At 47.7% G+C, this 18,576-nt stretch overlaps 1 protein-coding gene across 3 annotated transcripts in view; it reads left to right on the forward strand.

Annotated features, from left to right (window-relative positions):
• Window positions 1–18,576, forward strand: part of REEP1 (receptor accessory protein 1) — a 172,301-nt gene that overhangs the window by 149,673 nt on the left and 4,052 nt on the right. The gene's annotated exons all lie outside the window — the stretch shown is intronic.

Raw genomic sequence — 18,576 nt, forward strand, 5'->3', positions numbered from 1 at the left:
CAAAAATAAGACCAATGAAGGATCAATCCCTGGTCCACCCCACATATCCAGAGAATAGGATGGTAGATTTATTAAAAATAATGGTTGTGATTGAGGGGTCACTGTCTAATGAAATAGATGAGAGTCCTATGGCAAGTGATTGGCCACAAAGTCATTGACAAATGAGGTTGTCTTCTCCTGGGCTATTGGGGACCATTTTCGGGTCTTTTGACCGGTGTTGTGGCCAAAGACGCCATTTAGCCTCAGATTTGCTATGTACTGAAATAAAGATGAGACAGAAGGATATTTCTACAACCGAACCCTTTACTTTGGAAGGTAGAAATGATTCAAGAATTATAGGATAGTCAATAGTCTGACTGCCTAATGCGCCTCACAAAGTAACCGCGTCAATGGTAATAATAATAATCTGTGATATGGAAGATGTTTCCTTTTAATTGCACAATTAAATACAATACAGGAATCCAATGATTCTTCAAGAATCATGGTATTTGCAAAATGTCAGTACTTAGCAGAGGTTTGGTCAATCCTAAGTAAAGGGACATTCAATCTGCAATTGAAGAAGCTAAAAGCAAGCAGAAGACAATACAAACATGCCAAACTGTCTTAGGCCCCCGTCACACATCCGTGTTTCCAGTATTTGTGGTGTCCGTTTTCACACACATACTTATTAAAATAGGTGTTGATCTCCATACCTCTGTGTTTTTACAGGGACCGTGTGTCTGTGTTATCCACAAGGAGACATGTCCATTTTTTAGCATCAGCATGGATGACAAAGGTCAATGGAAGTCTATGGGTTCACGAACAACATGTACACAGTACATGACATCAGTGTGACATAGTGTGCCATCCGGATGACATCTGTATGACATCAGTGTGCCATCCGGATGACATCTGTATGACATCAGTGTGTCATCCGGATGAGATCTGTGTGATATCCATGTGCCATCCGGATGACATCTGTATGACATCAGTGTGTCGTCCGGATGAGATCTGTGTGATATCCATGTGCCCTCCGGATGACATCTATGTGACATCAGTGTGCCATCCGGATGACATCTGTGTGACATTAGTGTGCTATCCGGATGACATCTGTGTGACATCAGTGTGCTATCCGGATGACATCTGTGTGACATCAGTGTGCTATCCGGATGAGATCTGTGTGACATCAGTGTGCCATCCGGATGACATCTGTGTGACATCCTTGTGTCGTCCGGATGAGATCTGTGTGACATCAGTGTGCCATCCGGATGACATCTGTGTGACATCCTTGTGTCGTCCGGATGAGATTTGTGTGATATCAATGTGTAATGGGATCAACAATTCAGACTGCATCATCAATGTAGAAAGGGATTTGAACATTGCTTCAGCACTTGCCCACAAGGGGGCAGTGTCAGACTGTGCAATCACAGACACAGAGATGGGAAATCCCCTACAGCTCGTGTGTTTGAACCAGGAAGAAAAAGAGCGGCAAGAGAGTACAGACCCGGAGCTCAGCCAGGACAGAGCTACGTGTGGTCTCCCTGAACAGAGGGCTCTTTTGCAACCGGATTCTTGGAAGAATCACCCTGTGGAAGTGGTTCCTGCCATCCCCGGTCTGCAGGACTCTGTTTTCACCGAGGATCTAACCGGACTGCAGAGCATCGCGCCCGGAGTGCATATCCAGGAGCTGTGACAACTTGACTGCAGAGCATCGCACCCTGAGTGCAAGTGCAGGGGCCGTTACCGACACAAGGGAGCCATCCGTGCAACCGTGACCTCCCTTCTTCTGCTCGGTGTGCCCCGGGACTAAGAGACTGACTAGAATCCGTTACCAGCGGGAGAAGATCAAAGGAGAAGACCGAGGAGCTGCATCCCTTCAGCACTGCACCGGGACCCATCATCGTGAGACTCCAGGCCTGCGACGTGGGAGCGGCATCTTCTTCTGGGAGAGACTGGTACGTGATTGTAGGGAAAGTTAGGGAAAGTTGCCGCCATTTCTTTGTGTTTTTCTCTTTTCTGTTTTTCCTTGCTGCGTGCCAGGAAGGAGTGAAGATCCGGGGACTCCACCATACACATGTGCGCAGATAGTTCAGTTGACTGTGTTATAAATATGTTTCATAGTAAAGAAATGTTACTACCGGTAAAATCTGAGTATGGGGATTTTGTTGGAATAGAACATACACACACACCCGCGGCCCTACCACCGGTCGCTTCATGTGGCGTAGTCGGCAGGATGTGTGACCAACAAAATCATCCCCCGGTAGTAACTTATAACCGGACGGCTCCCCCGACGTCTATTGTCAATCAGGTGAGAAAGTTTAACGGACGGAACTACCCTGTAACTGAATGGACTGAACAACTTAAGATAGTGGGGGAAATGTATAACACTGATCCTAAGACCTTAGCAGAAATGGCCATGCTAACATTAGAGGGGGAAGCGTGGACGACAGTCAGGCTGGAGACGGTTAGGGGCCAGCGTACGTTGGATGACTTGGTGCGGGTGCTGGAGAACACCTATGGGCTGACCACATATGCGGGAACATTGCGCTATATGTTCTTCCGGCGTACTCAGCTCGAGTCGGAGGACATTCCTCAATATGCCAATGCCCTTCAAGTGCTGCTAGAACAAGCCTGTAGAAAAGAAGAACAGATAGCTAGTACGGGTGCCCGTGACCTGGTGTTGAGAGATCAGTTCGTGACCGGATTGAGAGACCCGTACCTTAACCATTCATTGCAAGATCTACTCCGGATAAATCCGGCCTTTACATTCGCTGAGGTCAAACAAGAAGCTATAGAACGTTCAAGGGGACCTGTCGTGGAGACACAGACATATACCGCGGCTTGCAGGTCCATATCTGGTATCGGGACTCCGAACAGCGACACGGAAGAACTGAATCAGATGGTGGCAGAGTTGCAGAAACAGGTGTTACAGCTCACCCTAGACCAACAGGCGGGCCGGCAAGCGAGACAACAACCCAGCCGGCCGATGGGAAGATGCTGGACATGCGGCGACCCCCGCCATAGAGCAAACCGTTGCCCCCAGAACTTTCAAGTTCATCCACGGTCCAATCTACCAGAACCAGCAAGTCATGTCCCACAACAGCGGCCGCCTTTAAACTAGACGCCCCTGCCAAAGAGGCTCACTTGGCAGGGGAGGCCAAAGAGAGGGGTGTAGGAAAACAGAGCCAGCCACGGAGTAAACTTGCATCAAATAGCCCCACCCTGGAAGTATTACTGGAAGGGATCGCCATACAAGGGTTAATGGATACTGGGTCTCAGGTATCCACCATCTCCGAGCAGTTCTACGAAGAATGTCTAAAGCCGCGGGTTGCCTATGACCCTGATACCGCCATCAAGATCAAAGCAGCCAATAATCTACCCATTCCGGTGACGGGAGTTGCCTGGATGAACACCGAAATCTGTGGCCAAGATCTCGGGAAGAGAGGGATAATCGTGGTCAGGGAAGGCTTTGGATCAGAAACGCCCATGATTATTGGGATGAACATCTTGAAAGACCTGAATCTGGTGTTGTTTACCAAGAGGGGGCCCAAGTACTGGCAAGAAGTGGCCGCACATAGGGCCACCCGCCGTGCCTTTCAGCAAGTGGTCCGGAACTGCAACCTCCAGCGAATGACAGAAGAACAACTGCCGCTGGCTACGATCACCTTACCCCGCCATACTAGGATCACCTTACCGGCTGGGAAAGAGACAGTTATCTCACTCTACCCCTTAGCACCACGAGACAGCTTGAAGGCGTGGAGGTGCTGATTGAGCCGCACAGCTCGAAGGAAGGGAAGCTGAATCCACTAGTCGCTCGAACTCTAGCAGTAGTGAGAAAGGGAAGAATTCCTGTCAGGCTGGGCAACACGGCTAACGTGAGCGTTGACCTAGAAGCCGGGACACAGCTCGCCCGAGTCTAGGCTCTAATCGAAGAGGTGAACCCTATGAGCCCCCTCCAGTTTGTACCGTCTACAGAGGGAGATTGGACAGTGACGGTCTCTGCCATGGCCGCTGTCGTGGGTGACACCAACGCGGGGCGAGAACTACGAGAGAAGTGTCAGTTGGACGTATCCCAATACTCCAAACGGGAGGTGTCCCAGGTGGAAGAGCTACTTCAAGAGCATCAGGCGTCCTTTGCCCGGCATGACACCGACTTTGGGTGCACCACCAGTATCAAGCACGAAATCCCCACAGGTGACACTGCTCCTATCCGTGAAAGGTACCGCCAAATACCTCCCCAGCAATACCAAGAAGTGAAAAATCTCCTGAATTCCATGCTACACGCTGGAGTGGTACGAGAAAGCCAGAGCCCCTGGGCTGCACCGGTGGTGATAGTCAAGAAGAAGGACGGGTCCCTGAGGTTCTGTGTGGACTACCGCCGTTTGAATGCTTGCACCACCCGGGACTCATACCCTTTGCCAAGGATCGAAGAATCCCTGACAGCCCTGAAGAAAGCCAAATACTTCTCTTCGTTGGATCTGGCCAGCGGATATTGGCAGGTACCCATGCACGAGAAAGATAGAGAGAAGACTGCTTTCATCCTACCCATGGGCCTGTACGAGTTCGACCGGATGCCCTTTGGTCTGAACAACGCGCCGGGGACTTTCCAGCGGCTGATGGAGCCTTTGGAGACTTCAACTTTGACTTCACCCTCATCTCATCTTCACCCTCATCTCCTTGGACGACATTGTAGTCTATTCGGCCACATTTGAAGAACACCTGCAGCAGCTGGGCCATGTGTTCAGTAGGTTGAGAGAACATGGCCTGAAGTTGAAACTCAGCAAGTGCCGTCTTCTGCAGCCCGAGATCAATTACCTGGGCCACCGGATCTCAGCCGAAGGTGTTCAGCCGTCTTCAGAGAAGATAGCCGCCGTACGGGATTGGCCGCATCCCACAAACGTCAAGGAGGTCAGGGCTTTCCTGGGGTTGGCCGGCTACTACCGCCGGTTCGTCAAAAACTTCGCCCGGCTTGCTGCACCCTTGCATGACCTGCTTCGAGGGACCACCAACAGCCCCAGAGGACGACCCATCAGCTGGGGACCCAGCCAGGAAGAGTCCTTCCAAGCCCTATAGGGTGCCTTAACGTCTCCCCCCATCCTGGCATATGCGGACTACAACCTGCCCTTCCAACTACACACCGATGCCAGTCTACAGGGTCTAGGGGCAGTACTTTCACAGGTACAAGAAGGCAAGGAACGGGTCATAGCCTATGCCAGTCGGTCCCTACATGAGGGCGAGAAGAACCCCACCAATTATAGCTCGTTCCGGCTGGAGCTGTTGGCCCTAACGTGGGCTATGGCGGAGAAATTTGCAGGGTACCTCACGGGGACCGAAGTACTAGTCCTGACCGATAACAACCCGTTGGCCCCTTAGAAAATGCGAAGCTTGGAGTCATGGAGCAGCGTTGGATGGCCCGGCTCTCCAAGTTCAATTACAAGATCAAATATAGGGCTGGAGCTGAGAATCAAAATGCGGACAACCAGTCTAGAGTGTCATACCCCTTACTCAACCGAGACCGGGATGAAGATTTAGAAGGGGACGAGACGCCTGACTTTGCAAAGCTCGCCCAACAGATGATGGATTACTGCCAGTTCGTTGTGGGCGAAGCTGGAACACCAGTGGGGGTCGCCTTGCCACCCCAGGAGTGGTGCAGGCTCCAGGACCAGAACCCTGAATGGGCTCTACTCAAACAATGGGTGAAGCGGCAGCAGAAGCCTCCCGCCGATATACGGGCATGACTGTCTACCGGGACCTTGACCCTGCTCAGTCAGTGGGACCGGCTGATTCTGAGAGAAGGAGTTCTATACCGGAAGGTTCTCTTGTTGCACATGCTGGAGGAATGCACACAAGTTGTGGTGCCTGATCAATTGGCCCGTGAGATGGTGGCCAAAACCCACAAAAGGAATGGACACTTCGGAATAGACAAGACCTTTTGGTGGATTCAACCGTCCATCTATTGTCCGGGGCTCCGCAAGCTGGTTGAAGACGTCTGCCAAACCTGTCACACCTGTGAACTACACAAGTCCCCTGAGCAGCGTGCACCTGTCCAGACAATTAAAACATCCAGGCCCCTTGAGCTGTTGATGGTGGACTATCTGCTGATTGGGACGGCGAGCAGTGGCTATCAGTACTGCCTAGTCATGGTGGATCACTTCACAAAATTCGCTGTCGCTGTTGCTACCAAAGACCAGACGGCTGAATCGGCTGCACGGGCCATCTGTCGACAGTTCATCCACGTCTATGGGTGTCCGGAGAGGTTGCACTCCGACCAGGGGGCTTGTTTCGAAGGCCGAGTCATCGAAGAACTGCATCGGATGTATGGGATCCAGAAGTCGAGGACCACTTCTTACCACCCACAAGGGAACGGTGCATGTGAACGCTTCAACCGGACTCTACTCCAGCTGATCCGCACCTTGGCCGATGATAAGAAAGACCAATGGCCCCAATTCCTTCCCGATCTAGTATGGGCCTACAACAACCAGGTCCACTCCGTGACTGGTTACACCCCACACACCCTTCTCTTTGGCCGCCCCGGAAAAGGGGTCCATGACCTGAACCTATTCCGCCCTGGAGATGATGTCTGCCATAACTACCCCTCCTGGCTAAATGCTCACCGACAGAAGATGGAGACTGTACATCGGCTGGTGAGCCAACAAATCCGGGGCCAGATACATGCTGACCCACTCCCCGTGCAAGAGCAACCCTTGAAGTTGGGACAGCTAGTCCTGCTCCGTATCAAGAAGCCACAAGGGAAACTTCGAGCCAAGTGGGAGACTGAGGTCTACCGGGTAATCGAACGCCCCTACCCCAACGGGCATGTATACTGAGTGCGGGGTGAAGACAGTCGCAGCATCTGCACTGTGCACCGAAATATGTTGCGTCCCTGCCGATCCCAGACTGACTCCCCTACCACAGTACCCGGAGGGGGTGACGCTGCCGACACGACTGACGTCACAGACGTTTCCCAGCATAGTGATCACGTCGACTCTGAGACCGGTGACCCACCTACACAACCCAGTTCTTCCCCCGGAGTGCTGACTGAAGTGGGGCGTAAAGACAGTGACGGGGAGGGGAACAACCGACCCTTGAGACGCACTGACTGCACCACTGCTGGGATCCCGCCCGGGCAGTCTTACAGGGACCAGTATGTATGGCCCACTTTTCAACCAACCCCTGTGACATCTGCAGTCATCACTGCCTGGGAACCGACGGTAGTTGACAGGGACTGCCAACCTTTAAGTGGGGGGGTATGTAATGGGATCAACAATTCAGACTGCATCATCAATGTAGAAAGGGATTTGAACATTGCTTCAGCACTTGCCCACAAGGGGGCAGTGTCAGACTGTGCAATCACAGACACAGAGGTGGGAAATCCCCTACAGCTCGTGTGTTTGAACCAGGAAGAAAAAGAGCGGCAAGAGAGTACAGACCCGGGGCTCAGCCAGGACAGAACTACGTGTGGTCTCCCTGAACAGAGGGCTCTTTTGCAACTGGATTCTTGGAAGAATCACCCTGTGGAAGTGGTTCCTGCCATCCCCGGTCTGCAGGACTCTGTTTTCACCGAGGATCTAACCGGACTGCAGAGCATCGCGCCCGGAGTGCATATCCAGGGGCTGTGACAACTTGACTGCAGAGCATCGCACCCTGAGTGCAAGTGCAGAGGCCGTTACCGACACAAGGGAGCCATCCGTGCAACCGTGACCTCCCTTCTTCTGCTCGGTGTGCCCCGGGACTAAGAGACTGACTAGAATCCGTTACCAGCGGGAGAAGATCAAAGGAGAAGACCGAGGAGCTGCATCCCTTCAGCGCTGCACCGGGACCCATCATCGTGAGACTCCAGGCCTGCGACGTGGGAGCGGCATCTTCTTCTGGGATAGACTGGTACGTGATTGTAGGGAAAGTTAGGGAAAGTTGCCACCATTTCTTTGGTTTTTTTTTCTCTTTTCTTTTTTTTTCCCTTGCTCCGTACCCGGAAGGAGTGAAGATCCGGGGACTCCACCATACACATGTGTGCAGATAGTTCGGTTGACTGTGTTATAAATATGTTTCATAGTAAAGAAATGTTACTACCGGTAAAATCTGAGTATGGGGATTTTGTTGGAATAGAGCATACACACACACCCGCGGCCCTACCACCGGTCGCTTCAAATGTGCCATCCAGATGACATCTATGTGACATCAGTGTGCCGTCTGGATGAGATCTGTGTGATATCAATGTGCCATCCGGATGACATCAGTGTGCAGTCTCTATGACATCTTTGTGCTGTCCATGTGACACGGATCAGAATTAATTGCAGTCAAGAAATTAAAGATTTGTGTTAAAGAGGTGCAAAGATGATAGTGAGATAGTGACTCTCTCATAGCTCAGAACTCCTCAATCCAGATGGGGTTGTGCAGTGTGCACAACAGAACAAAGAAAGGGGTCATGCAAACTTTGGCGTTCCATGGCCAACAACATACAAGGATACGAGGCACTCAGGGACTTAGCAACTGTCTATGTCAAAGGGGCAGCCCGTACAGGGGCCTCTGGTCATCTCAGTCCTCTCCTCTTTACTCCTCCTTTGGCACCCATGTTTCACTTCCAGCCTGTTCGGCCCCTACGGCCCTCCTCCAGCATCTTTTGAAACCATAATGTGGCACCCCAGTGGTCCAGTTGCCACAGTAGCGTTGCCCTCCTCACAGGGGGTGATGTTAAGCCTGGAAGCAAGAAGGGGGTCCCCCTGGCTAGTTAGAACCAGCTACCAATGCTTTCCTGACTCCAGACCAGAAGGGGGAGCTCTAACACTCGGTTTAAGGGGAGCTTCCCTATACATTCTGACCTGGGAGAGGGGTTAGTGAGTGAAAGGGAAGAGGAGAGAGAGGAAGTTGAGAAGAGCCTGGTGAGCTGAGCAGTGACAGAGCTCACTCCAGAGCAGAACGCAAAAAACAGTACGCCGGAGTCCTTGGTTGTTCGGGTACTGAAGTCCCAGCAGCTGAATCTGGAGGGCAGGAGACACCCGGCGGCACAGCAGCATACAAGAACCCGGAGCCACTGCCAGAGGTGCGGCACCTGTAAAAGGTTTGCGCCTCTAGCCATACGGGTGAGAAACTATACCAACGCTAGGAAGAGTGCCGCAGCATAGCTTTAAGCAGCAGGGACCTACACAGGACAGCGCAGAAGGAAGGCCTCTGAACCCACTCAGGTACGCTTGGTGCTGAGCCCTTTGCGAGCCGCTTGCAGTGTTTGAACCGCTCACACTGGCTCGCATTTTCCTTTTGTAATTTTTAAAATGTAAAAGATAGGAATAATATATATATTTTTTGCCTAAAATAAAATGAAATGTGTCATCTATAACTTTAGGCCTTTTAGAGATCATTTCATCTTCAACAAGCTTAACTGTTCACAATAACAGTAATGTTGACCAAAGCTTGTGGAGACACGGGGGTCAGTGGGTGCTCTCCTGTGGAGACACGGGGGTCAGTGGGTGCTCTCGTCAGCTGGCCTGGCTGCCTTTAGAAAGACAACATGGCCCAGGGCTCATCCCAATTGAACGCCCGACCTCCTTAACCGTGGGCGGAACACTACTCAGACAACACTGGGTGAGGGAATCACAATATTAAGGCTTTATTGGATCCTCAAAGAATTAACATCACATGGCACATAACCAGCAAAACCACAGAATGTAACCGGCAACAGTTTCTCACCCTTCCGCTGGCTCACCAGGGATTAGAATGTACGTGCCTCAGCGCTTCCAGGGCTACTTACTCCAATCCAGCAGCACCCCGGTTTCGGCGGGCACCCACCGAGAATGTAATAACACCAGATTTAGGAAGCCTGTAGTCACGTGACTGGATTGTCCCAAGCTGGATTCCTTCCTTAGGTAGTCTTTGATATCTCAGCCCAATCCTTTTATTCGATGCTGAAGTCCATGTAGTATTATAATCCAGGTTTGGTTATGGCTTGCCAATCGGATCCGCAGATCCTAGATTGGTATCATGTAGCAAGAGTCTACCCGGGCAATGGACAGTCCTCCTTCTCATACCCATGACCTCTCCATTAGATCATTGGGGGTCTTCACGATTGGTGGATAAGACTGGGCTCTTATTGGCTAGATTTCAAGCCGTATACAAAATATCCCTAGTAGTGATGGTCTCTGGCAGAGACGGGGGGGGGGGGAGGAGAGAGACCGCTAAGTTACATCGCATCTAGCAATACACATAATAATACAATGGGAGGTTTGCATAATTGATTTGTCTGGGTATCTGACCTTCACTGGCCAAGGCAATTACATGAGTCAACGAGAACTTTAACACTGGACTCCTAAAGGCCCCTTTACACACTGAGACTTTCTAGCGATCCCAACCTGGCCGGGATCGCTACAAAGTCTCTGATGAGTCGCTGGTGAGCTGTCAAACAGGCAGACCTGGCCAACGACGCAACAGCGATCCGGACCTGCAGAACGACCTCGCTAGTCATTGGGGACGTTGTAAAGCAGCTTTTTGAAAGGGAAGTCGCTAACAAAGTCGCTGTAAAGGCCCCTTTACACACTGAGACTTTCTAGCGATCATGCTGCACAGCGGGAAACAAAGGACCAAAGAAAGGTCCTGAGAGATGTGTAGTGATCAGCAACTTCACAGCAGGGGCCAGGTCGCTGATGCGTGTCACACACTGCAATGTCGCTGGGGAGGTCGCTATAACGTCACAAAACCGGTGACGTTACAGCGATGTCTTTTGCAATGTTGCAGTGTGTAAAGCCACCTTTAAGGTCCAGTCACACTAAGCAACTTACCAGCGATCCCAACAACGATAGGGATCGCTGGTAAGTTGCTAGGAGGTTGCTGGTGAGATGTCACACTGTGACACTCCAGCGATCCCACCAGCAACCTGACCTGGCAGGGATCGCTGGAGCGTCGCTACACAAGTTGCTGGTGAGCTCACCAGCAACCAGTGACAAGCCCCCAGTGCAGCGTGGAAGATGCTGCGCTTGGTAACTAAGGTAAATATCGGGTAACCAACCCGATATTTACCTTGTTTACCACCGCACGGAGCTACACGTGCAGAGAGCAGGGAGCAGCGCACACTGAGCACTGGCTCCTTGCTCTCCTAGTTACAGCACACATCGGGTTAATTACCCGATGTGTGCTGCAGCTACATGTGCACAGAGCAGGGAGCAGCGCACAATGCTTAGCGCTGGCTCCTTGCTCTTCTAGTTACAGCACACATCGGGTTAATTAACCCGATGTGTGCTGCAGCTAAATGTGCACAGAGCAGGGAGCAGCGCACAATGCTTAGCGCTGGCTCCTTGCTCTTCTAGTTACAGCACACATCGGGTTAATTAACCCGATGTGTGCTGCAGCTAAATGTGCACAGAGCAGGGAGCAGCGCACAATGCTTAGCGCTGGCTCCTTGCTCTCCTAGTTACAGCACACATCGGGTTAATTAACCCGATGTGTGCTGCAGCTAAATGTGCACAGAGCAGGGAGCAGCGCACAATGCTTAGCGCTGGCTCCTTGCTCTCCTAGTTACAGCACACATCGGGTTAATTACCCGATGTGTGCTGCAGCTACATGTGCACAGAGCAGGGAGCAGCGCACAATGCTTAGCGCTGGCTCCTTGCTCTCCTAGTTACAGCACACATCGGGTTAATTAACCCAATGTGTGCTGCAGCTACATGTGCACAGAGCAGGAGCCGGCACTGACAGTGAGAGTGGAGGAGGCTGGTATCGAAGGTAAATATCGGGTAACCAAGAACAGGGCTTCTTGGTTACCCGATGTTTACATTGGTTACCAGCCTCTGCAGAAGCCGGCTCCTGCTGCCTGCACATTTAGTTGTTGCTGTCTCGCTGTCACACACAGCGATCTGTGCTTCACAGCGGGACAGCAACAACTAAAAAATGGCCCAAGACATTCAGCAACAACCAACGACCTCACAGCAGGGGCCAGGTTGTTGCTGGATGTCACACACAGCGACATCGCTAGCAACGTCACAAAAGTTGTTCGTTAGCAGCGATGTTGCTTAGTGTGACGGGGCCTTAAGAGTCTGGTAGAAACAATGAGAGGCTTATCTCTCGTTTATAAACAAGATATCATCATGTCTGGCTGGAGTTTAAGAAACTTAACCCATGCTAGGCATTTACAGAGTGCATGTCGTCACAGCGGTGTCTTCAGGGGCAGGAATGCCATAGCCATTGTCCGCCATTCTTACAGCTCCACAGAAATAAATGGGGCCGGATGAAATAAAAAAAAGCTTCATTTGGGGAATGGGATTTCAGCCTGTAGCGGCATTTTATAATTCTAATCATATCTTGCTTCTTCAGAAACCTCCCCGGGATTTATAGATTTTCCTTGGGAATTGTCTGCGGCGTCTGTTGCCACGAAACACTGTAATGCCGTTATCCCTGCAACGCAACAGTCTCCAATCAGCTCCTATCCATTGTTATAACGAGGACATCACAGTTCACCTCCGTTCAAGTGGAGCTTTCTACCAAATTATCACAGAAAGGTTTCCACAGTTACAAATATATTGTGAAGGCTTAGCTACAAAGTATATATATGCAAAAGAAAACTACCACCCCACAGTGTGTATCCATCCAGGTCTAACCTTAGGGGCACTTTGCACACTACGACATCGCAAGCCGATGCTGCGATGCCGAGCACGATAGTCCCCGCCCCCGTCGCAGCTGCGATATCATGGTGATAGCTGGCGTAGCGAACATTATCGCTACGGCAGCTTCACATGCACTCACCTGCCCTGCGACTTCGCTCTGGCCGGCGACCCGCCTCCTTCCTAAGGGTGCGGGTCGTGCGGCGTCACAGCGATGTCACACGGCAGCCGTCCAATAGAAGCGGAGGGGCGGAGATGAGCGGGACGTAAACATCCCGCCCACCTCCTTCGTTCCGCATAGCCGGCCGGGACGCATGTAGGAGATGTCCCTCGCTTCTGCCTGCAGCTTCATACACAGCGATGTGTGCTGCCGCAGGAACGAGGAACAACATCGTAACATCGGTATTTCCCAATTCATGGAAATGACCGACGCGACACCGATGATACGATTACGACGATTTTTCGCTCGTTAATCGTATCAAAAATGCTTTACACACTACGATGTCGAGAGCTACGCCGGAAGTGCGTCACTTTCGATTTGACCCCACCGACATCGGAGCTGCGATGTCGTAGTGTGCAAAGTACCCCTTAGGTCGAGATCACATGTGAAGCTTTTGCTGCAGTGGTTTAAACCATAGCCAGGAGTGGATTGAAAAGGAATAGGAAAAATAAAGAAATGACTTATTCTTCTTCTCTGTGTCCCATTCCAAGCCCATTATGAAAGGGATGGAGACTGATTACAATGGGTCCAGTTTCTGTCAATAGGAATGTGTCATCAGAAAATAACCTTTTTTATATCATTTTCTGCATTGAAAAAAATAGTGATCTTGCAGTTTTCAAACTGGCTACTAGCACCAGTAATAGTCAGACTATTGCCTATTACCTAATGCACCAAGCAAAGTAACTACATTAATAGTAATAATAAATGCCTAGGAATCTTTTACACTTATTTACAGTAATTTAAGGAAGGGTTTTCAGCAGTCTCCTTATCATCAGAGGCAGGATTACAATGACAGATTTCACCTGTATACAAAGCTATTAACACAGGATCCACCATTCACAATAGGTGATGTCACAGCTCACTTCCTCCTCCGCCTATACAATGACTGATAACAACTCTATACACAGTTGATGACACAGGATCCACCATTCACAATTGGCCAATATCACAGCTCACCTCCTCCTGTACAATCATTGATAACACTTCTATATACAGTAGATAACACAGGATCGACCATCTGACGTCACAGATTATTTTTTCCTTTTCCTGTACAATGACTAATAACACCTGTATATACAGCAGATAATACAGGATCCACTATTTACAATAGGTGATGTCACAGCTCACCTCCTCCTGTACAATGACTGATAACACCACTATATACAGCATATAATACAGGATCCATTATTTACAATAGGTGATGTCACAGCTCACCTATTCCTCCTCCTGTACAACAACTGATAAAACCTATACCATATACAGCAGATAACACAGGATCCACCATTTACAATAGGTGATGTCACAGCTCACTTCCTCCTCCGCCTGTACAATGACTGATAACATCTCTATATACAGTTGATGACACAGGATCCACTATTCACAATTGGGCAATGTCACAGCTCACCTCCTCCTGTACAATCATTGATAACACTTCTATATACAGTAGATAACACAGGATCGACCATACACAACAACTGACGTCACAGATTATTTTTTCCTCTTCCTGTACAATGACTAATAACACCTGTATGTACAGCAGATAATACGGGATCCACTATTTACAATAGGTGATCTCACACCTCATCTCTTCCTCCTCATGTACAACGACTGATAAAACCTTTACCATATACAGCAGATAACACAGGATCCACCATTTACAATAGGTGATGTCACAGCTCACCTCCTCCTCCTGTACAATGACTGATAACACCACTATATACAGCAGATAATACAGGATCCATTATTTACAATAGGGTATGTCACAGCTCACCTATTCCTCCTCCTATACAACAACTGATAAAACCTATACTATATACAGCAGATAACACAGGATCCACCATGTACAATAGGTGATGTCACAGCTCACCTATTCCTCCTCCTGTACAATGGATGGATATTGCAGTCTGAAACTTACTGCAATATTATTAACTTAATACATTGCTGATATATGAAGAGAAATGCACTGCAACTGGAGTAATTGTATTGCTGCATAAGCATTAAATGGAAATATATATTCGGGACTACAGAACAGGAGAAAGACCGGGGGATTCTGGTTTGCAGTAAGCTAAGCAGCAGCACTCAATGTCAAGCAGCAGCTGCAAAAGTAAACAAGATTTTAGTGTGTACAAAAAAAAGAGATAAAATTCCATCATCCCGATTAAAAGGGTTGAACGTGAGCTCTTGTGTCTTTTTTCAATCTATGTAACTGTTTAGCTAAAGGTAACCACGATATAACGTGTACAAATCATTGCACCATGTCAAAAGTCCTGTGCGCACACTGCGTTTTTTGCCACGTTTTTTTTTCTGCAGAAAACGTGCGGTTTTTGTTCCTAAGCTTTCTACAGTTTTTCCCCAGCAAAATCTATGGAAAATAAAAAAATCCTGTGCGCACACTGTTTTTTTTCCTATAGGTTTTGCTGCAGAATTTCTGCAGCTTTTCTGCAGCAAAAAAGAAGTAGCATGTCACTTCATTTCCGCAGGTACCTGCCGTTTTTTGCCATAGATAATGGTAAAAAAACGCAGAGACCAACCTGCGGAAAAACCGCACCAAAACCGCAGGTGTGTTTTTACCACGGTTTTTGCCGCGAGTGCAGTAATTCTGCCAGAGGGTGCGGATTTTTCTTAAGAAAAAGTCATTTCCCAGTGCGCACAGGGTCTTAAGATGTCAATAAGCTAAGTACCGGTAGTTCTAGAATGAATAAACAACAAAATATTATTATGCAAAGTACTAAATAAAACTGAGATAAAAATGATCAGATCCATTAATAACAAGAAAAAAATTCTGTAAATAGAATAGAAACAAATAAAAGGAAGCAAAGAAAAAAAAAAAAGTCCCTAACATTTGTACTTATTCGTAAGGGTTGTTCTTGTATTGATTTGTCTGCAAAAAAGGAGAATGAAAAAAAAAATGTGTATTTTTCCTTCTACAAAACAAAATCCAAACATTCCAGAACAAAATATTAAGTTTTGAATAGAACAATGCATGAAAAATGGGATAGATGGGTCGATAGATAGACACATACCCTGTTTACTCGAAAATAAACCCTAGTAGGAATTGTTTGGGCTTTTTGGGGTATGCTGAAATTATAAGCCCTACTCCAACAATAAGCCCTAGTTGTGGTTCCATAAGTAAGTATTTAAGTATCTAAAAAAGTTATACAGCATGACTCTTCATCAAAGAAAACTGACACCTCCAAAAGAAAGCAGACGCAGATCCCCCCCCCAAAAAAAAGAGAATGGCATTCACCAGATCCCAAACAGTTACAGTTGGACAGTGCCGTGTATGGGTGGGCTCTCACACAGAGATCTGTGTCGCTGTCCGGTCCCTCACCGTTCCGGCTGCATTGCACTGCAGCTCTCACAAACAGATGAGGTACCAGTGTCACTCTGCGTAAGTAATACTGCTTCCAGCCACCAGAGGGAGCCAACTGCTGTAGAAAGCAGGGGGACCTGACAGCGATGCAGATCTGTATGTGAGAGCCCATTCACTTGCCAACAATTGGGGTCTGGTAAGTGCAATTCTTTTAGGGGGTGTCTGCTTTCTTTTGAGGGTAAACTTAGCAGTACATAGAGAATAATAAATGTAACCCTTTGTAATATGGTGTGTACTCACCACTATAGGACGGGTTTAGCACCATGAGAATAGCAGATCAGATAAGAATGTGCATCTGAGCCAGGAATAAGATAACACACAATGTTCATGTTCCAGAATGTGATAACATAATTATAATTGAATAAATCTTGGTGTTTTTTTTTTGGTTCATGAATAAATGTGGATTGAAAATAAGCCCCAGGGCATCTTTTGGAGCAAAATATAAGACCCTGTCTTATTTTCAGGGAAACATGGTAGATAGATAGATGGATAGATAGATAGATAATAGATAGATAGAGGGATAGATAGATAGAGGGATAGATAGAGGGATAGATAGATAGAGGGATAGAGGGATAGATAGATAGAGGGATAGATAGATAGATAGATAGATAGATAGATAGATAGATAGATAGATAGATAGAGGGATAGATAGATAGATAGATAGATAGATAGAGGGATAGATAGAGGGATAGATAGATAGATAGATAGATAGATAGAGGGATAGATAGATAGATAGATAGATAGAGGGATAGATAGATAGATAGATAGATAGATAGATAGATAGATAGATAGATAGATGGATAGATAGATGGATAGATAGATAGATAGATAGAGGGATAGATAGATAGAGGGATAGATAGATAGATGGATAGATAGAGGGATGGATAGATAGATAGAGGGATGGATAGATAGATAGATAGATAGATAGATAGATAGATAGATAGAAGGATGAATAGATAGAAGTATAGATGGATGGATAGATAGATAGAGGGATAGATAGATAGAGGGATAGATAGATAGATAGATGGATAGATAGAGGGATGGATAGATAGATAGATAGATAGATAGAAGGATGAATAGATAGAGGTATAGATGGATGGATAGATAGATAGATAGATAGAGGGATAGATAGATAGATAGAAGGATGAATAGATAGAGGTATAGATTGATGGATAGATAGATAGATAGATAGATAGATAGATAGATAGAGGGATAGATAGATGGATAGATAGAGGGATAGATAGATAGAGGGATAGATAGATAGAGGGATAGATAGATAGATAGATAGATAGATACAGTCAGGGCCAGAAATATTTGGACAGTGACACAAGTTTTGTTATTTTAGCTGTTTACAAAAACATGTTCAGAAATACAATTATATATATAATATGGGCTGAAAGTGCACACTCCCAGCTGCAATATGAGAGTTTTCACATCAAAATCGGAGAAAGGGTTTAGGAATCATAGCTCTGTAATGCATAGCCTCCTCTTTTTCAAGGGACCAAAAGTAATTGGACAAGGGACTCTAAGGGCTGCAATTAACTCTGAAGGCGTCTCCCTCGTTAACCTGTAATCAATGAAGTAGTTAAAAGGTCTGGGGTTGATTACAGGTGTGTGGTTTTGCATTTGGAAGCTGTTGCTGTGACCAGACAACATGCGGTCTAAGGAACTCTCAATTGAGGTGAAGCAGAACATCCTGAGGCTGAAAAAAAGAAAAAATCCATCAGAGAGATAGCAGACATGCTTGGAGTAGCAAAATCAACAGTCGGGTACATTCTGAGAAAAAAGGAATTGACTGGTGAGCTTGGGAACTCAAAGGCCTGGGCGTCCACGGATGACAACAGTGGTGGATGATCGCCGCATACTTTCTTTGGTGAAGAAGAACCCGTTCACAACATCAACTGAAGTCCAGAACACTCTCAGTGAAGTAGGTGTATCTGTCTCTAAGTCAACAGTAAAGAGAAGACTCCATGAAAGTAAATACAAAGGGTTCACATCTAGATGCAAACCATTCATCAATTCCAAAAATAGACAGGCCAGAGTTAAATTTGCTGAAAAACACCTCATGAAGCCAGCTCAGTTCTGGAAAAGTATTCTATGGACAGATGAGACAAAGATCAACCTGTACCAGAATGATTGGAAGAAAAAAGTTTGGAGAAGAAAGGGAACGGCACATGATCCAAGGCACACCACATCCTCTGTAAAACATGGTGGAGGCAACGTGATGGCATGGGCATGCATGGCTTTCAATGGCACTGGGTCACTTGTGTTTATTGATGACATAACAGCAGACAAGAGTAGCCGGATGAATTCTGAAGTGTACCGGGATATACTTTCAGCCCAGATTCAGCCAAATGCCGCAAAGTTGATCGGACGGCGCTTCATAGTACAGATGGACAATGACCCCAAGCATACAGCCA

Source organism: Anomaloglossus baeobatrachus, chromosome 1, assembly GCF_048569485.1.
Source record: "Anomaloglossus baeobatrachus isolate aAnoBae1 chromosome 1, aAnoBae1.hap1, whole genome shotgun sequence".
Lineage (NCBI taxonomy): Eukaryota > Metazoa > Chordata > Amphibia > Anura > Aromobatidae > Anomaloglossus > Anomaloglossus baeobatrachus.